Here is a 19,834-nt window from a genome sequence, read left to right on the forward strand (position 1 = left end):
AGTTTTGTCATTGGAAGAGGGGGATGCAAATGCCAAGTTTACAAGGTTTTGAGGATTAAAGGGAGATGACATATATGTAAAGTGCCAGCACAGGAACCACTACGTAGAAAGCACTCTAAATTACAGTGGATATCACAGATGTGACGACAGAAGCATAGCTGAAGTGTTGAAGGAGCACAGGAAAAGGAGTTACAGATTGTTCCGGGGATTCACGATACCAGGCTGCATGTTAGAATCCCCCCTGAGGGCCCACCCAGAGGCTCTGATGCCCCATGTGTGTGGTGGGACTCCCCCTGCCTTGATATGTTTAGAGAACCCTGCTGGTGATTGCAGTGTGCAACCAGGATGACAACCTCTGAGCCAGTTAGTGCTGCTCAGATAGTAACATGCTGATGAACCAGTAACCAACTGCCTGTGAGTCAGAATAGAACGGTGCTCCATAAGGTTTTCAATGGCCGATTTTTCAGAAGTAGGTCTCCAGGACTTTCTTCCAAGGTGCCTCTGGTTGGACTCGAACTTCTGATCTTTCAGTTGGCAGCCGAGCGGGTTAATCATTTGTACCACCCAGGGACCCTAGCTGGCTTGATAGGTGGCTAGTGAATCCCCTGGAAATCCTGTAAGATCTGATTCGGTAGGTCTGAGGTGAAGTCGGAGATTCTGTGTTTCTCCTTAGTGCCTGGCTGGTGCTGATGCCGTTGGTCCACAGACCACACTTGGAATAGCAAGAGCTAGAAGAAAGCTGCCTTCAGGCACCCTCAGCGTCTTCTGCCTTTGAACATCTGTGACAGAAGGGCTTCTCCCTTAAAGAGGGCTGGGTTTTACATAGTCACCAGCTACTCCAGTCTCGGAGAAATCTGCTAAGGTGCCATCAATGGTGCAGAGATGCAGGAGGGACGTAGGTGACTGAGAAAATGGGGAATTTCGTTTCACGAACCTGTGCTTTGAAAGTGTACTCTTGTTACCTACACTTTCTTTAAAAATTAATACGGATCAAAGGAGAAAACCAAAAATGGCCCAAAATCTCCCCACCTAAGTAGTTCTGTTACCGACATAGATTTTATGATTTCTTCCAGGAGAAAAGCAATGCCCACATATGTGGATCCGTTTATGTATTTTAGAACGTACACAAAAGGGACCATGCCGCTCACAGTGCTCTGTACCTTGTTTTTCTACTCACATAATGGTATAAATTGGAGGTATTTCTGTATCAGCACATACCTCATTCTTTTTAATGAGCTCTGCTTTATTCTTTTAAAATTCTGCATCGTGTTTTACTATGTAGCTGCATAGATGATAATACCAAGCCAAAGGGCACGAATATTTTAAAAAATTTAGTAGGTATTGCTGTCTTAAAAAAAAAACCAAACCCACTGCCATCGAGTCGATTCCGACTCATAGCAACCCTGTAGGACAGAGTAGAACTGCCCCATAGAGTTTTCAAGGAGCGCCTGGTGGATTTGAACCGCTGACCTTTCGGTTAGCAGCTATAGCTTTTAACCACTACACCACCAGGGTTTCCATCTGTTGCTGACTTAGCCTCTAGAAGACAGCCCAACTCTGACCGGCGGTTGAGCCTGCCTTGGTATATGTAACTCATGGGGTTCACCAAGAACAGAGAAGTGTTCAAACAAAAACACTTGAGTAGATGCAACTTGGAGTCCCTGCGTGTAAATGGTTAATGCACTTGGCTGCTAACCAAAAGGTTGGAGGTTCAAGTCCACAGAGTTGCCTCTAAAGAAAGGCTTAGTGATCTAGTTCAGAAATGATCAGCCACCGAAAACCCCACAGAGCACAGTTCTATTCTGACACGTGGGGTCACCCTGAGTCAGAGCCATCTCAACAGCGACTGATGACGGGGTTAGAAACTGCTTGTCTGCTGCGGGCTTCTCTGAACACAGCTGCTCTTGGTCTCCCATCTCGGGCCAGCTTCATTGCCCAGAGAACCTGTCTGCCATAGGTATTCTAAGTGTGACCTAGAATCGGATACGTGCGTGGCAGACACTGCTGGGCAGTTGTGGGGTGAATCCCATTTACCAAACCACAGGGCTGACACTCAGCGCCTGCCCTGAGCAGAACCCGGCCGTGGCTTCGTCATCCAGGGCTGCTTGCTCCTTCACCACTGGTGTTCAGTTCAGTCTGAAAGGCAAAAGGGCAGCTGGCTGTCCCGGCTGTTCCCAATTCTCTTATTTCAGTCTGTTCTTTCAGTTTAAAGAGTAATGCACCTTTAATTTTTGTGGTTTTGGTTATTTTTAAAAAGGCACAGATTCTTATTCCTTCCGAGCAATATAAAGCAAAACGAGACGCTGTAGATAAATTGCTAACATATTTCTTCACTAACAGAATCTTGGGTTTTCCCGGGGGATTATTCTGATGACATTTATTTTCCATCCTTGAGCACTTCTGAGAAATATTTCAATCCTGGGAATGTACAGAATGGAGTTTTGCTTAGAAATCGCCCTCTTAGCAGTGGCTTTCTGCCCTACTTTGAGACTCTGGGAGTGGACTGCCTACAAAAGACAAATGCTTTCAGGGAATAGTAGCCTTTTTTCCATTTCTCCTCACTCTGGGATCTCGTAGCCCTGAGCTACAGTTTTCTCTCCCCAACTCCTTGTGGATGCTGGAAGCTCTGCTTAGCTTTTCCGCCCTTAGCATCTACTTCCCGAACGCCTTTCCAGTCTCATGGTGTGCTGCCTATTAATTGGGAATTCTTCAACGGGAAATTCAGAAGAGTGTTGGGCTCACCTCAATGGGGTTTCTTCTCTCTGGTCTCCTGGCTCCTCAAAGAGATTAAAAAAAAAGTTTATCCAGATTTTCTAGTATTTTTTAGTCCAAATAATTTATTTGCAATAGGTTAGTCTACAAGAAAGCTCTTTCATTTTGGAAACAAAATTCAATTTTTATTTTGATAACGTTTATGTTAATTTTATAAAATAATTGAGGGAAAATCCGTTTCTTCCCAAGCAGATAATCAGTATCAAATTACCTAGTTCTGCATTTATACCTTAGCTAAAGGTTTTTTTAAAAAAAATCTAGTCCGTCATTTTTACATAAACTTTATTTTTAGGCATTTTACATGCTTTATGGCTTTTGTGAATTGTTTTTATTCCCTTGTATTTTTTATTGATTATTACGGGGATATAGGGTCACTATGAGTCAGAATTGCCTCGACGGCAACAGGTCTTTTTTTTTTAACAGAGGAAACCTGTTGATTTCTCTAAACCAATTTTATACTTGGTTCCCTTGCTAAATTGTCTTACATTTTTTGGTCTTTCCCAATAAATTATATCGGTTTCTTATTATGTAGGTTTCACAGTGTTGGCAAAAACAGAAAGAAAAAAAAAAACGTGATTTGCTGTTTCTCCTTTTCCTGTATTTATAGTTCTTAGTTTTATATTGCCTTATGTGTCATTCAGAACTTCCAAGATACGCTGAATAATAAGTGCAGTGGTAGACATTCTTTCCCTCTGATTTTAATGGGGATGCTCATATTTATAATTTATTTAAAAATTATTTATTTCGATAAGTATGTATTTCTTGATTCTCAGTTTAACAGGAATTTTAACCAATGATTTATGTATGCTAAATGTTACCAATTTTTTTTTAGTCTTTGTAAGTTTTTTTTTCCTAACTATAGCTGGTTGCTATGGTGAATCTTATCAATAGATTGCCTAACATCGAATCATAGTTTTGTTAATAATTCCAGCTTCTTATGGTGCATTATTCTTTCAAATGTTGCTGGATCTTATTTGCTGGCATTTTATTAAGGCTTTGTGTGTGTCTTTATTTATAAATAAGATTGATTTTAGTTTGTGTGTGTCGGTGTGTGCGCGTGTGTGTGTGTGTGCGATCACTAGTAGATTTTAATCTTGGAGCCATTTCATGAGTGGAGGCTACTCTCTCTTCTATATGTGAGCTTACTAATATAGGTATTAGTGAATTTTTTGAGAGCTTGATAGCACTCAGTAGTTAAATCTCCTTGGCTGTTGGATAGTTAGGATAATTTTCTCAAATGTGTTCCATGATTTGTTTCTTATTTAAGCATTCGAACTCTTAATTTCTTTTGGTAATTTATATAGTTTCTAGAAAATTATACATTTTATTCAGATTTTGAAATTTATTTTCATAAAATTGCACAGGCTTGTCTCATAATTATTTCAAACCTCTGTATCAACTTTTTTGGTCTTAATTTTGCTTATTTGTGTTTTCTCTGTTTTCTTGATTAGTCTAGGCAGTGGTATATCCCTCTTATTTTCTTAAAAAAAAAAAGCTGTTGTACTCATCAGTTCCACAGATTGTTTTTTCTACTTCTCTAGGTTTCTTTTACTTTTCTTCCTATTCCCTCCCTGCCTTCATCCAGTTTATTATTTTTGCACATTCATCCTTTGATTTCTAATAATTTCTTGTTTTGTTAATGTTGATGCTATGAAATTTGTCTCATAAAGGGTTAGGATAGTTGTGTTCTTCTCCAAATGATACCCTTTTTTAATCTAACAAAGCCTTAATTGTCCCAGTCAATTGTTTTATAGGATTTTATTTTGTATGCATGTAGCCTTACTATCCCACTTTTTTCCCCCCTTTTCGCCCCCATCCCCGCCTCCCAGCACATGGTGACCACTAATAAACTTTGGTCTCTATGCATTTCCCTATTCTGGGTATTTCATGTAAGTGAGATCATACAGTATTTGTCCTTTCGTGTTTGGTTTATTTCACTTGGCATTATGTTTTCAAGATTCATCCATGTTGTTACATGCATCAGAACTTCATTTCTCTTTATGGCTGAATTATATTCCTTTGTATGGACAGATCACATTTTATTTATCCACTCTGTGGTGGTTACTTGGGTGTTTCCACTTTTTTGGATTTTGTGAATAACACTGCAGTGACCATTTATGTATAAGCATGGGTTCGAATCCCTGTTTTCAAGTCTTTTGGATATACACCCAGGAATAGAATTGTTTGGTCATATAATAATTCTATGTTTCACTTTTTGAAGAACCACCAAAAAGTTTTCCACATGGCCATACCATTTACATTCCCACCAGCAATGTATGAGGCTTCCAGTTTCTCTGCATCCTCATCAATGCTTGTTATATTCATATCTGTCATCTTTGCCCTGGTTGTGCAGTGGTCAAGAGCTATGGCTGCTAACGAAAAGCTCAGCAGTTTGAATCCACCAGCTGCTCCTTGGAAACCCTGTGGGGCAGTTCTGCTCTGTCCTGTAGGGTCGCTATGAGTCAGAATTGACTTGACGGCAATCTACGTTTAATTTATTACATGAAGAATACAAAAGAATGCTGACTACATTCACATAGCTGTTTACATTTCACAAACTATAAAAACTCTTAATCCAATATGATATTCTTCCTATATCTATGCTAATGGAAAAAAAGCTTCATTGAAAACTGCAAAGCCAGAATGCTCCTCAGAAGCAAGGATGGCAAGACTAGACTGCGTCTCACATACTTTGGACGTGTTATCAGGAGGAACTAGTCCCTGAAGAAGGACATCATGCTTGGTAAAGTAGAAGGTCAGCAAAAAATAGGAAGACCGTCAATGAGATGGCTTGATGCAGTGGCTGCAAAATGGGCTCAAGCATAACAACAATTGTGAGGATGGCTCAGGACTAGACAGTGTTTCGTTCTGTTGTACATAGGGTAGCTATGCATTGGAGCCAATTCGATGGCACCTAACAACAATAACAACATATATATAAAAAACAAAACCCAGTGCCGTCGAGTCGATTCCGACTCATGGCGACCCTATAACAGAGTAGAACTGCCCCATAGAGTTTCCAAGGAGCGCCTGGAAGATTTGAACTGCCAACCCTTTGGTTAGCAGCCGTAGCACTTAACCACTGCGCCACCAGGGTTTCCAACACACATATATATATATGTGTATATAGATACCCACTCCTCACTTATTGACAGTTAGTCCCCAAAGAACAGGTTATTATGCAAAAATGGAGGATGACCACTTCAGATTACAAAATATTATGGGGAACACATGTCCATCTAGACCCCAAAGGTGGAAATTGTAGGTAGGCGCTATATGTTCCGCTGGTCATGAAAGGGTTACTGCCTGGCATACATCATCAATGTGCAAAATAGATAGATATTTTACTGTTGTCGTAAAGGCGAAATGTTGGATAACAAGGTAGTCGATAAGTGAGGAGTAGGGGTGTGTTTGTGTGCATATGTGTGTTGTTGGGTGCCACTGAGTCACTTTTCAACGCACAGTGACCCCATGTGACAGAGTAGAACTGCCCCGTAGGGTTTTCTGGGCTGTCATCTTTACAGGAATAGATCACCAGGTCTTTCTTCTGCAGAGCCACTAGGTAGGTTTGAACCACCAACCTTTTGATTAGCAGCCAAGCACTTAACCATTGTGCCTTCAGGGCTACTTATATATAATAGCAATCCTAGTAGGTGTGAAGTGGTATCTCATTAAAATTTGAATTTGCATTTCCCTAATGATGAATGTCACCATCTGTCAGTTTGTCATATTGTGGTGGCTTGAGTATTACTATGATGCCGGAAGCTATGCCTCTGGTATTTGAAATACCAATAGGGTCATCCATTGTGGACAATATTCAGGAAAGCTTCTAGACTAAGGCAGACTAGGAAGGAAGGCCTGGTATCTAATTTTGAAAATTAGCCAATGAAAACTCTATGGATCACAACAGAATATTGTCCAATATAGTGCTGGAAGATGAGACCCAAAGACACTCAGAATACAAAAAGTGGCTGCAACATCTATAGAACACTGCACCCTACAACAACAGGTGTACATGGAACATTCTCCAGGACAAATCATATGCTATGCCATAAAACAAGCCTTTGATAAACTTGCCGTTGCTGTTAGACTTGATAAACTTAAGATGACTGAAATCATATAAAGTATGTTCTCCAACCACAATGGAACAAAATTAGAAACTAATAACAATTGATTTGGAAAATTTATAAATACGTGGAATTAAAAAATACACTCCTAAATAAACAATTGGAAACCCTGGTGGCATAGTGGTTAAGAACTATGTCTGCTAACCAAAAGGTCAGTAGTTTGAATCCACCAGGGGCTCCTTGGAAACTCTATGGGCCAGTTCTACTCTCCTACAGGGTCGCTATGAGTCAGAATCAACTCAGTGGCAGTGGATTTGGTTTGAGGTTTAAATAAACAATTAGTCAAAGAAGAATTCACGAAGGACATTAGGAAATACTTTGAGTTGGATGAAAATGAAAATGCAACATACCAATGCTTATGAGATGCAGCCAAAATAATCCTTAGAGAAAAATTTACAGCTGTAAATGTCTAGATTAAAAAAGAATAAATAAATAAATAGCCTAACCTTCCATCTTCAGACACTGGAAAAAGAGCAAACTACATTTAAAGCTAGAAGAATGAAGGAAATAGTAAAGATTAAAGTGGAAATTTATGAAATAAAGGTTAGAAAAATTAACAAAAGTAAAACTTGATTCTTTGATAAGATAAGAATATTGACAGCCTTTAGCTAGATTGATGAAGAAAACAAGAGTGAGAGATAAATTACTAAAATTAGAAATGAAAGAAGTGATATACTATTCACCTTACAGAAATAAAAAGGATCAATGGTATGCCATTAAATTAGACAATTAGATAAAATGGAGAGATTGCTAGGACACGAAAGATCAAAACTGACTCAAGAAGAAATAGAAAATCTGAATAGACCTGTGACAAGTAAAGAAATTTAAACAGTAACCAGAAAACTACACGCAAATAAAAACCCAGGTCCAGATGGCTTTACTGTGAATAACACCAAAAAAATTAAAGAAAAATTAAAATACCAGTGCTTCACAAACTCTCTTCCAAAAAAAAGAAAAGGAGGAAACATTTCCAAACTCATTCTATGAGGCCAGTATTACCCTGATACCAAAACCAAAGGCATTTCAAGAAAAGAAAACTATAGATCAATATCCCTTGAGAATATAGATGCAGAAATCCTCAATAAAATACTAGCAAATTGAATCCAGTAACATATAAAAAGGATTATACACCATGACCAAGTGGAATTTATCCTGGGAATGTGAGGTTGGCTCAACATCTGAAAATAAACTAATGTAATAAACTGTATCAATAGAATTAAAACACACACACACAAGATCATCTCAATAGATGCAGAAAAATCACTTGACAAAATCCAACACTTTTCATGATAAAACACATACACGCACTCAAAAAACTACAAATAGAAGGAAGCTTTTCTCAATCTGATAAAGGGCATCTATAAAAACCCACAGATAACATCTCTCTACTTATTGGTGAATTGGTGGATGCTTTCCCCTAAGATCAGGAACAAAACAAGGATGTCTACTCTCACCACTTCTATTTAACATTGTTTTGGAAGGTCTAGCCTGGACAGTTAGGCAAGGAAATGAAGTCACTCAAATTAGACAGGAAAAAGTAAAACTATCTCTATTTGTAAATGACGTGATCTATGTAGAAAATCTTAAGAAATCTACTAAATAACTATTTGATCTGTTAATGAGTTCAACGAGGCTGCAAGATACAAGATAATAAACACAAATCAATTGCATTTCTATTCACTTGCAGTGAACAACCTGAAATTAAAATTAAGAAAAAAATCCCATTTACAATAGCATCAGAAATAATAAAATATATAGGAATAAACTTAACATAAGAAGTACAAAACTTATACTCTGGAAACTATAAAACTTGATTTAAAGAAGACCTAAAGAAATGGGAAAACATCTCATGTTCATGGAGCTGAAGAGTTAATATTGTTAAGATGGTAATATTGACCAAATTGACCTACAGATCAAACACAATCCCTAACAGAATCCCCGTTGGCTTCCTTGTAAAAATTAAAACCTGATCCCTGAATACATATGGAAACTCAAGGGACTCAGAATAGCCACAGAAATCTTGAAAAATAATAAAGTTTGAAGACTCAAACTTAACTTCAAAAGTTATTGCAAAGCTACAGTAATCAAGAGAGTGGGGTGCTGGTGTAGGGCTAGATATATAGATCAATGGAATAGAATTGAGAAATCAGAAAAAAAAAGTACATTAATGATCAATTGATTTCTGATAAAGGTGCAAAGGCATTCAATGTGGGAAATAATGGTCTTTTCAACAAACTATGCTGGGCCAACTGAATATCCACATGCAAAAGAATGAAGTTGGACCCTTACCTCACACCATATACAAAAATTCACTCAGAGTGGATCAAAGACCTAAATGTAAGAGCTAAAACCTTGAAAGTATTAGAAGAAAACATAGGGGTAAACTTTTATGACCTTGGATTTAGAGTCGGAATCGACTTGATGGCAACGGATTTGGTTTTGGTTTTTTTAGATGCGTTACCATTTAGGTATGAGCAAGAAAATAAAATACAGATAAATCATGAATATTAAAAATATCATGCTTCGAAGGACACTATCAAGAAAGTGAAAAGATAACCCACAGAATGAGAGAAAATATTTGCAAATCATATATCTGATAAAGGTCTTATGTCTAGACTATATAAATATCTCTTATAACTCAATAATAATAAGAAAAATAGCCCAGCTGAAAATCAGCAAAGGGTTTGAATAGACATTTCTCCAAAGAAGATACATAAATGGCCAGAAAGCACGTGAAAAGATGCTCAACATCATTAGTCATTAAGGAAATGCAAATCAAAACCACGATGAGATATCACTTCATACACACTTGTTTGCTGCAGTCAAGTCGACTCCAACTCATGGTGACTCCATGTACAACAGAGTGAAGCATTGCCCTGTCCTGTGCCATCTTCACAATCATGGTATGCTTGAGTCCATTGTTGTGGCTACTGTGTGTTTTGAGTGCCTTCAAACCTAAAGGGTACATCTTCTAGCACTGTATCAGACAGTATTCTGTTATGGCTCATAGGATTTTCTTAGGCTAATTTTCACAAGTAGATACCCATTAAACCGATTTCCACTGAGTCAATTCTGACTCATAGCGACCCTGTAGGACAGGGTAGAACTGCCCCATAGAGCTTCCAAGATGTGCCTGGTGGATTTGAACTGCAGATCTTTTGGTTAGCAGCTGTCACACTTAACCCCTATGCCACCAGGGTTTCCTATAAGTAGATAGCCAGGCCTTTCTTCGTAGTCACACACACTACACACACTAAAAAAAAAAAAACACACACACACACTAGGATGGGCTTAATCTGAAAAGACAGGTAAGTGTCAGTGTGATGGTTAACATTGTGTGTTAATTTGGCTGGGCCATGATTCTCAGTGTTTATATGTGATCACTCCCATTAAGGAATCTGCTGTTAGTAGCCAATCAATTGAAAGGGAGTTTCCTTGGGGGTGTGGCCTGCATCTGAATATAAGGAGAAGTTCTGGCTCTTTCCTCACTCTGGATCCTATGGTTGCCTCCTGTTCATCTGACATCTGGTTCTTGAGACTTGAACTGTCAACTTATCTGCTGATCTTGGGATTCATCGATCTTCACAGCCTGTGAGCGGAGCCCTACTCTCTGACCTGCACATCTTGGGTTCTCCAGCCCCTGTAGCTTCGTGAATCAGGAGAAGTCTTGTGGTCTTGCCTGCCAATCTTGGAATTTATCAGCCTGTGAGCAAGAGCCCTGTTTTCTCATCTTGGGTTCTCCAGCCCCTGAGGCTATGTGAATCAGAGAAGCCTTTATCCTAATCCACAGATTTGGGACTTTCCAGCCTCTACGGTTGCATGAGCTGTTTCTTTGATACAAATCTCTCTCTATATACTCTTTAACGGGTTTTGCTTCTCTAGAGAACTCAGCCTAAGGCAGTCGGTTAAAATATGGGGAATTTGGAACTCTCATAAACTGCTTATGGGAATGTAAAATGGTGCAGCAACTTTGGAAAACAGTCTGGTAGTTCTTCAAAAAGTTAAACAGAGTTATTGTGTAAACCAGCATTTCCACTCCTAGGCATATACCCAAGAAAAATGAAAACATATGGCCATCCAAAAACTTGGACGTAGCAGCATTGTTTATAATAGCCAAAAGGTGGAAACACCCAAATGACCCAAGAAAACGTAGCATACCTATAAACGCAATATTATTTGGCCATAAAAGGGAATTACTGGTACGTTCCATGATGTGGATGAACCTTGAAAGATTATCCTAAGTGAAAGAAACCCATCACACAAGGCCATTTATTACATAAAAAAATCCCAAACCAAACCCATTGCCATCAAGTCAATCCCCACTCATAGTGACCTTACAGGGCAGAGTAGAACTGCCTCCATAGAGTTTTCTAGGCTGAAATTTTCACAGAAGCAAACTGCTGCATCTTTCTCCCACAGAGCGGCTGGTGGGTTTGAACAGCTGGCCTTTTGGTTAGCAACCAAGTGCTTAACCGTTGCGCCACCAGAGCTCCTTCATATATTGGATAATTCTATTTTTATGAAATATTGAGAATAGCCAAATCTGCAGAGAGAGAAAGCAGATTCGTGGTGGCCTAGGACTGGAGGGAGAGGACTGAGAAGGTAAGGGTAATAGCTAAAAAGTATGGGATTTCTTACTGGGGTGATGAAATGTTGTAGAATTGGTTGTGGTTATGGCTACACAATTCTGAGAATACACTAAAAACCATTTAATTTTACACTTAAATGGGTGAATTGCAAGGTTTGAGAATTATATCTCAATAAAGCTGTTGCCAAAAACAAACAAACAAAAAAACTGGGTGCTGAGTTTTCTGAATTTGTGAATAATAATGTCCTTTTATTACCTGAATAGAAAAATTCAAGATTTTTGGCTCACAGATTTTCTCTTCAAAATGCTAGGTGATCAACTGGTTCTTGGGGCTCAGCATTCCATCACAGGAGCTCATGAGCAGTCATGTTTTGTTCTTTTACTTTTTTTCTCCCATCCTTACACATAGTAAAACCCAAACACATAGTAGGCACTTAATAAATATTTGTGAAATGAAGAAATGAATGGGGGAACATTTCTAACACTTATATCAATGGGTTCTTATTTTTAACACTGTATATAAAAAATCTTGCCAGTCAATAAGAAAAAATATGCATATTACTACAAAAATGAGTGAATATCATAAATAGGCAATTTGCAAATGAAGAATTATAAAAGGTGATAAACATGAATCAAAAATTACAAATTAAAACAACAGACTATTTTTTCTTGTCTGCTAAATTGGAAATGAGAGGTTAGGATAGAATTATAAATTGGTAAAGCCTCCCTGGAAGGTAATTTGTTAATATGTGTCAAAATTATTATATGGAAAAATATCTTTGACTCAGTCATTCTATGCATTTTACCCCAAGGAAATAAGATATTTACATCTTCTTTCATCTTTTTCATTGCAGCCCTGGTGGCACATGGGTTAAGGGCCCAGCTGCTAGCCAAAAGGTTGGCAGTTCAAATCCACCAGCTGCTCCTTGAAAATCCTATGGGGCAGTTCTACTCTGACCTATAAGGTCACTGAGAGTCCCAATGGGTCGGCAATGGTTAGTCTTTTTCACCCAGTGTTTTATAATTTTTATTTTATAAGTCTTTCACATCTTTGGATACATTTATTCATATATATACCTTTAATTTTATTGTGTTTAGTGAAAGTTTACAGAGCAAATCAGCTTCTCATTCAAAATGTGTACACAGATTGCTTTGTAACATTGGTTGTCATCCCTGCAATGTGTCAGCGCTGTCCTCCTTTCCACCTTGGGTTCACTGTGTCCATTTGCGTAGTTTTCCTGTCTCTTCCTGCCATCTCATCTGTGCTTTTAGGCAGGTGTTGCCCATTTGGTCAGGTATAATTGATTGACCTAAGAAGCATGTTCCTCACATGTGTTATTGTTTGTTTCATAGGCCTGTCTCATCTTTAGCTGAAAGTTGGGCTTCAGGAGGGTCTTCAGTTCTGAGTTAGCAGAGTGTCCGGAGGCCACAGTCTTAGAAGTTCCTCCAGTGTCTGTCATACCAGTAAGTCTGGTCTTTTTTTGTGAATTTGAATTTTGTTCTACATTTCTCTCCTGCTCTGTCCAGGACCCTCTATTGTGATCCCTGTCAGAGTGGTTGGTGGTGGTAGCCAGGCACCATCTAGTTCTTCTGGGCTCAGGCTGGTGGTAGCTGTGGTCCATGTGGTCCATTTGAATTAATATTTTCCTATGTCTTTGGTTTTCTTCAACATCCTTTGCTCCGAATGGGATGGGAACAATAGGTGTATCTCAGATGGCCATTTGCAAGCTTTTAAGACCACAGCCACTACTCACCAAAGTGGGAGGTAGAACATTTTCTTTATGAATTGTTTTGCCAGTTGACATAGGTGTCCGCCAAGACTGTGATTCCCAGACCTCAGCCCTGGTAACTCAGTCCTTCAAGGTGTTTGGATGTGTCTATTGACTCGATGGCACTGGGGTGGGATGAAGGTTCTACGACTTTGCCTTGGTCAAGTTGTGCTGACTTCCCCTATATTGTGTGTTGTCTTTCCCCTCCCTGCCCCTTTCCCTCCTTGTAACCATCAAAGATTTTTTTTCCTGTGTTTAAACCTTTTCTTGAGTTTTTGTAATAGTGGTCTCATATGATAGTTGTCCTTTTGTGATTGACTTATTTCACTCAGCACAATCTGCCCTCCAGATTCAGCCATGTTCTTGTTTTGCAGATGCATCATTTCTCTTTATCTTTTCATGGTATTCCATTGTGCGTATGTACCATAATTTGCTTATCCATTCATCTGTTGATAGGCACTTAGGTTTTTTCCATGTTTTTGCTCTTGTGAATAGTGCCTCAATGAACACGGATTTGCATATGTCTATTTGTGCGATGCCTCTTATTTCTCTAGGATATGTTCCTAGGAGTGGGATTGCTAGATCGTATGGTATTTGTATTTCTGGCTTTTTAAGAAAGTGCCATATCATTTTCCATAGTGGTTATACCATATTACATTCCCACCAGCAGTGCATAAGAGTTCCAGTCCCCCCTTAACCTCTCCAACATTTGCTATTTTCGGTTTTCGTTTTTTTTCTTTTTTTAATTAGTGCCAGTAATGTTGGGGTGAGATGGTATCTCATTGTAGTTTTGATTTGCATTTCTCTAATGACTAATGGGAAACCCTGGTAGTGTAGTGGTTAAGAGCTATGGCTGCTAACCAAAAGGTCGGCAGTTCAAATCCATCAGGAGCTCCTTGGAAACTCTGTGGGGCAGTTCTACTCTGTCCTATATGGTCGCTATGAGTCGGAATCGACTCGACAGAAGTGGGTTTGATTTTTTTGGTTTTTAACGATTAAAGATTGTGAACATTTCCTCATATGTCTGTTAGCTACCTGGATGTCTTCTTTAGTGAAGTATTTGTTCATATCATTGGCCCATTTTTTAATTACATTATTTGTCTTTTTGTTGTTGAGGTGTTGAAGTATTTTATAGATTTTAGAGATTAGACCCTTATCCTATGTCGGATATGTCATAGCCAATTTTTTTTTTTTCCCTCCAGCCTGTGGTTCTCTTTTTACTCTTCTGGTGTAGTCTTTTGAGAAACATAAGTATTTAATTTTTAGGAGCTTCCAGTTATCTAATTTATCTTCTGGTGTTTGTGTGCATTGTCAGTTATTGTTTGTATTGTAGCTAGGCCGTGTATCAGTTTCCTCATGAGTCGAAATCGACTCTATGGTAACAGATTTTTTAGGTTATTAAGGTCACTAGTGTTGTCCCTATTTTTTCTTGTGTGATCTTTCTTGTTTTAAGTTTTATATTTAGGTCTTTGATCCATTTTCAGTTAGTTTTTGTGTATGGTGTGAGGTATGGGTCCTGTTTCATTTTTTTACAGATGGACATCCAGCTTTGCCAGTACCATTTGTTAAAAAGACAGTCTTTTCCCATTTCAATGGACTTTGGGCCTTTATTGAAGATCATGTGACTGTAGGTGGATGGATTTACATCTGGGTTCTCAATTCTGTTCCGTTTGTCTGTGTCTGTCATTGTATCAGTAGCAGGCTGTTTTGACTACTGTGGTTGTATAGTGTGCTCTGAGATCAGGAAGTGTGAGGCCTCCTAATTTACTCTTTTTCTTCAGTAATGCTTTGATTATCCATGGCCTCTTTCTTCTCCATATAAAGTTGGTGATTAGTTTTTCCATCTCATTAAAGAATGCTGTTGGTATCTGGATCAGAATTGAATTATATCTGTAGATTGCTTTGGGCAGAATTGACATTTTCACAATGTTGAGTCTTCCTATTCATGAGCATGATGTATTTTTCCATTTATGTAGGTCTCTTTTGTTTTCTTGTAGTAGGTTTTGTGTGTGTGTGTGTGTGTGTGTTATGTCTTTTATGCCCCTGATTAGATTAATTCTCAAGTATTTATGTTTTTAGGGGCTATTATAAATGGTATTGTTTTCCTGATTTCATTTTCAAAGTTCTCTTTGTTGGTGCATAGGAATCCAACTGATTTTTATATGTTTATCTTGTTTCCTGTGACTCTGCTAAATCTCTCTATTAATTGTAGTGGTTTTCTCGTGGAATCTTTGTGGTTCTCTATGTATAGGATCAATATCATCTGTGAATAAGGATAGTATTACTTCTTTTCCAATTTGGGTGCCTTTATTTCTTTTTCTTGCATTATTTCTGTAGCTAAGACTTCTAGCACAATGTTAAGTAAGAGTGATGATAAAGGGCATCCTTGTTCCCATTTTCATGGGGAATGCTATCAGCCTGTATCTATTGAGGATAGTGTTGGCTGTTAGTTTTGTATAGATGCTCTTTATTATGTTGAGGAATTTTCCTTCTATTCCTATTGTATTGAGAGTTTTTATTAGGAATGGGTTCTGGACTTTATCAAATGCCTTTTCTGTGGCAATTGAGATGGTCATGTGATTCTTTTCTTTTGTTCTATTTCTGTGGTGGATTATGTTGATTTTCTATTGTTGAACTATTGTTGCATCTTGGTATGAATCCCACTTGGTTGTGGTGTATTTATTTATTTGATACAATACTGAATTCTACTGGCTAGAATTTTGTTGATACTTTTTGCATCTGTATTCCTGAGAGATACTGATGTGTAATTTTCTTTTTTTGGGTGTCTTTGCCTGGCTTTGGAATCAGAGTTATGCTGGCTTCATAGATGAATTCAGGAGCATTCTTTCCTTTTATTTGCTCTGAAATAGTTTGAGTAGTACTTGTGTGAGGTCTTCTCTGAATGTTTGGTAGAATTCTCCAGTGAAGTCATCTGGGCCAGGCGTTTTTTTGTTGGGAGTTTAAAAAATTTTTTTTTTTTTTTTTACATTACTTCTTTAACCTCTTCTTTTGTTATGGATCTGGTCAGATTTTGTATCCCAGTTTGTCTTAGCTTAGGTATTCCTAGATATTTTATTCTCTTGGATGCTATTGCACACGGGATTGTGTTCTTAATCTCCTTTTAAGCTTTCTCAAGGCTTGTGTATAGAAACCCAGCTGATGTTTGTGTGTTGACCTTGCTAAATTCCTCTATTGGTTCTAGAAACCTTTTAGTAGGTTCTCTGAGATTTTCAATATATAGAATTATGTACTGTGCGAATAGAGATAGTTTTACCTCCTCTTTTCCAATTTGGATATCTTTTATTTCTTTTTCTTGCCTTATTCCTCTTGCTAAGACTTCCAGTACAATATTGAATAGGAGTTGTGACAGCAGGCATCTTTGTCTTGTTCCTGTTTTTAAGGGGAAAGTTGAGGAACTCTGCTTTTATTCTTATCTTGTTGAGAGTTTTTATTAAGAAGGGGTGCTGGATTTTTATCAAATGCCTTTTCTGCATCAATTGAGATGATCATGTAGTTCTTTTCATTTGTGCCCTTAACATGGTGTTTTACACTGACTGATTTTCTAATGTTTAATCAATCTTGCATTTTTAGAACAGATCCCAGTTGCTCATGATGTATAATTCTTTTAATATGCAGTTGGATTCTGTTTGTTAGTATTTTGTAGAGAATTTTGGCATCTGTATTCATAAGGGATACTGTTCTGTAGTGGTGTCTTTGTCTGGCTTTGTTACCAGACTAAGCTGGTTTCATAGACAGAGTTAGGCTGTATCCCTTCTTCCTTTACTTTTTGGAATAATAAAACCAGGATGATGTATCGGTTCTTCCTTATATGTTTGGTAGAATTCCCCAGTGAAGCCATTTGGTCCTGGGAATTTTCTTTGCTGGGAGGCTTTTTATTACCAAGTCAATCTCTTCACTTGTTATGGGTCAGTTGAAGTTTCCTACTTCCTTTTGAGTCAGTTTAGGTAGGTTATGTGCTTCTAGGAAATTGTCTGTTTCATCAAATTATCAATTTTGTTGTGTATACAGTTGTTTATAGTATTGTTATGATCTTTTTTACTTCTGTTTGGTCAGTCATAGTATCACGAAGTTTGTTTCTTATTTTGGCTATTTGCATCTTCTCTCTTTCTTTTTCAGCTTAGCTAGCTGTGTGTTGATTTTACTGAGCTTTTCAAAGAATCAGCTTCCAGATTTGTCAATTATCTCTATTGTTTTCCTGTTCTCTATTTCATTTATTTCTGATCTGATGTTTATTATTTCTTTTCTACTAGTAGCTTTAGGTTTGGTTTGTTCTTTTTCTAGTTCCTAAGTTATAGACAGCCTGTTAATTTGAGACCTTTCTTCTTTTTTTAGTATAGGCATTTATTGCTATAAATTTCCCTCTGAGAACTACTTTCACTTCATCCCATAAGTTTTGGTATGTGTTTTCCTTTTCATTTATCTCCAGTTTTTTGTTTTTGTTTTTTTTTTCAGTTTCATTCTTGATTTCTTCCTTGACCCAATGGTTGTTTAGCAGCTCATTGTTTAGTTTCCATGAATTTGTGTGTTTTCTAGTTTTGGTTCTGCTGTTAATTTCTAATATTATTCTTTTATAATCAGAGAAGCTATTTTGTATAATTTTAAATTTCTTGAGACTTTTTGTGGACTACCATATGGTCTATTCTGGAAAATTATTCAGGTGCATAGGAGAAAAATGTGTATTGTTCTGATGATGGGTGGAGTGTTTTATATATGTCCACTAGGTCTAATTGGTTTATGGTGTTGTTTAGGTTCTCTATGTCCTTATTCATCTTCTTTTTAGATGTTCTGTCCAGAATTGAAAGTGGTGTGTTGAAGTCCCCAACTATTATTGTGGAATTGTCTATTACTCCTTTCCTATCAGCCAGTATTTGTTTCATATATTTTGGTGCACTGATGTTAGGTGCATATATGTTTATAATTGTTATGTCTTCTTGATGAATTGACCCTTTTATTGTTATGTATTGTCCTTCTTCATATTTTACAAGAGGTTTTAATTTAAAGTTCATTTTATATGATATCAGTATGGCCGCCCCAGCTTTTTTTTGTTTACTATTTGCATGGAATATTTTCAGTATTTTTACTTTCATTCTGTTTGTATTCTTGGGCCTAAGATGTGTCTCATGTAGACAGTAAAAAGATAGATCATGTTTTCTGTTGTTTGTTTGTTTTGTTTTTTAAATACATTCTGTCACTCTCTGCGTTTTAAATGGAGAATTAAGACCATTTACATTCAAGGTAATTACTGAAAATGGAGGACCTATTTCATTAATTTAGCAATTTTATTTTTTGTGTGTCTTGTATCTTCTTTGTTCCACTATTTCCATACTTTTGCTGTTTTTTGTGTTTAGCCACTTTTTTGTGCTCAGCCTTTTTGATTTTCCCCGTATTCACTTCTGTGTATATTTTCTAAGTGTTTTCTTAGTGGTTACCACAAATACTACATTGAACAACTGCAACTGTACCAACTTATTTCAGCTTGATAACAAAATTTTACATACAAACAACAAGTAACATACAACATTAACCTACTAAAACTCTATTTATGTTTTGCTTCTCCCTCCTTCATTTCTGTTGTTGAGTGTCCAGTAACATCATTATATGCCCTATATCCTATAGGTTCAATTTGTACTTGTTTCTTATGCACTTGAAATTGTATTGTTTCTGTAACTTAACTTCTAATTTTACTCCTGGAAATACTGTATAATTGGCCCTTATATTTACTGGAGATCTCTGTTTTTTTTCTTTGTTTGTTTCTTTCCCAAGTACACATTTGAGTATTTTTCTAGTGTTCTTTCCTTTCCATCTGAAAAACTCTCTTAAGTAATATTTACTAAGCAGGTCTTGTAGTTACAAATTTCCACAGCTTCTACTTATTTGAGAATGTCTTGATTTCCCCATTATTTTTAAACGGCAACTTTGCTGGATAAAGAATTCTTGGTTGATAGTTGTTGTCCTTCAATACTTCATTGTCTTCTGACCTCCAGGATTTCTGAGGAGAAATCCACACTAATTCTTATGAAGGACCCTTCATAAGTTATATTATTCTCTTGATGCTTTCAAAATTCTGTCTTTGTCTTTGATTTTCAAGAATTTTATCACAATGCATCTTGGTGTAGACCTCTTTGTAGTCTTTCTGCTTGGAGTTTGCCTAGCTTCCTGAATTTGCAGCCTTGATTCCTTAATCAGGTCTTGGAAATCCTCTAAAGTTATCTCTTCAAAAATTATTTCTATGTGTTTCTTACTGTCCTGTTGTTCTTGAACTACAGAAATCTTAATGTTGGATTTCTTAATTGAATCCCACAGTTCCAAAAGGTTTTGTTCACTTTTCTTTGTTTTTTTCTCTTGTTTCTCTTGAGACTTGATAAGTTCAGTCACCTGTCTTCTAGTTTGTTTATTGTATTGTCCGTCTGCCCAAATCTATTGTTGAGTGTTTATCTTGCATTTTCCAATGCAATTATTTTATTTATTGAAATTCCAGTATTTCTCTCTCTCTCTTTTTTAGTGCTGTCAATCTCCTTCTTGAGTTTCTCATTTTGTTTTCTGATCCCCGTTAGTTT

The 19,834-nt window shown here is 37.3% G+C and overlaps 1 protein-coding gene across 6 annotated transcripts in view; it reads left to right on the forward strand.

The window, feature by feature from the left end:
• Positions 1–19,834, forward strand: part of PMP22 (peripheral myelin protein 22) — a 332,912-nt gene that overhangs the window by 41,692 nt on the left and 271,386 nt on the right. The window lies entirely within an intron of this gene.

This window comes from Elephas maximus, chromosome 19 (genome assembly GCF_024166365.1).
Source record: "Elephas maximus indicus isolate mEleMax1 chromosome 19, mEleMax1 primary haplotype, whole genome shotgun sequence".
Lineage (NCBI taxonomy): Eukaryota > Metazoa > Chordata > Mammalia > Proboscidea > Elephantidae > Elephas > Elephas maximus.